We start from the raw sequence: 1,980 nt of genomic DNA, 5'->3' as shown, positions 1-1,980 counted from the left end.
CCCAAAGCAGTTACACTGGTGCCATACACGATAACTTACCGAGGGTATTTTAGAAAAACAACTCTCACAGTTGTTACTTACAGCCCTCAAGCTGTAAATGAAAACTGTATGTGAAGGTGAGTCTAGCGGAGGTTGGACAGGAAGAAAAATACCAGGGACAGAGCCCATGCCGTGCTCCCAATCAACCTTCCCATCATATGCTATCAAAATGCACATCATCCTGTCTGACCGAGCAAATTAAACTTTTAAGCGCACAAGGAAAAGCGTAGAAGGATTTTCAATGCAGATTATTTGCAAGAGTGAAAAGGGAGAAACACACATCTCCTAGTACAGAAGGGGTTACATTATGACACACTGAGAGGGTAGAATACAGGCAGCTGTTAAAAACAATGACGTCGGCTTGGAAGGACCACTGGAGATCTGTGCGATGCATCGTGAGGTGACGCAATGCCAGTTAGAACAGGGCTCCACAGCCTGCTGGGAGCCGGGGTGAGGGACGGGCAGGCCAGCGAAGCTTCATCTGCCGCTCCCCATCGCTTGCATGACCTCCTGAGCCCCCCGCCCCCTCCCCCGTGGAACCACTGTCTTCCACGAAACCGGTCCCTGCTGCAGAACAGGTGGGGGGGCGCTGAGTTAGAAGACATTAGGGACAGCGTGGTCGCATTTCAAAAGTGTGGACGAGGGGCCGGGGAGAGGTACGTATGGATATTATATGTCAGGAACAAAACCTATGGAGCTATTGACAACCTTTCTCCCTCATACCCTGAAGGGGACCGGTACTGCCTGAAGGGGAGTCTTTTTTTACCACCCAGATCCTTTATGGAACTGATCTGGGAGACAATAAGAGAGATAAAGAGTCCTCAAATGGCCAGATTTGTCTTCATGAGAAGAGATGAAAGAGGAAGTAGTGGATGAGAGAGGCAGCCAGCCAGCCAGCCAACCAGGAGATGGAAGAAAAGAAGTACCTGGATGGGCTTCCCTGGTGGCGCAGTGGTTGAGAGTCTGCCTGCCGATGCAGGAGACACGGGTTCGTGCCCCGATCCGGGAAGATCCCACATGCCGCGGAGTGGCTGGGCCCTTGAGCCAGGCCGCTGAGCCTGCGCGTCTTGAGCCAGGCCGCTGAGCCTGCGCGTCTGGAGCCTGCGCGTCTGGAGCCTGCGCGTCTGGAGCCTGCGCGTCTGGAGCCTGTGCTCCGCAACGGGAGAGGCCACAACAGTGACAGGCCCGCGTACCGCAAAAAAAAAAAGAAGTACCTGCAGTTTTTAAAGACGGGGGAGGGGGAGGTCCTGGAGCAGCTACTGAAGACTTGGTGTATGGGAGAGAAGGCTGGGTGACGTAGGTTCCACGTGTTTTGCCGTGTCATGTGCTGTGTGACCCCTCCACAGAGTCTAGAAATACACCCATGACAAAGATCTAGAACACGCATGAGGTTTTGAGATGAGACTGGTGTTTCTTCCCCATGTTTCTGGGCTGCCCAGGAGGTCTACCTTCATTGGAAGGAGAAAAGCCCACAGATGGAATTAAGAGGTAAGCCGTATCTTTAGAAGGAGTAGAGGGTGGACACATGGAAGTGCAGTGCACCCTGAGGAATCCCACATGTAGGTGACGTCGCACCTTCTTTCCTCCCTCCGACACCGTGCTGCACTGGAAATAAGGCGCTTCACACTTGAGCAGAACGGGATTTGAATCCCGGCTCCAGCAGTGATTTATCTGAGCTCACTTTCCTCATCCATAAAGTGGGGATGATTAATCCTCTTCTCCTTGGGTCTTTAGGAGAATTAAAAGAGATAAAGGGTTTGTGAAGTGTCTAGCACGGCACCCGGCACAAGGAGATGCTTCATACACCCCTGCCCTGTTAGGAGGAGTAGCTTCTAATGAAAACATGGGCTGCCTGCAGAGACAGGCCATGGAGTCCACCAGCTTTCTCAGCTTTAAATGCCACAGCTGAGCTAGCCAATTCATCATTCCAGGAGTAGGTGC

Source organism: Phocoena phocoena, chromosome 3 (assembly GCF_963924675.1).
Source record: "Phocoena phocoena chromosome 3, mPhoPho1.1, whole genome shotgun sequence".
NCBI classification, from domain to species: Eukaryota; Metazoa; Chordata; class Mammalia; order Artiodactyla; family Phocoenidae; genus Phocoena; species Phocoena phocoena.
The sequence above is the reverse complement of the archived record's forward strand: the minus strand, read 5'-3'. Positions refer to the sequence as shown.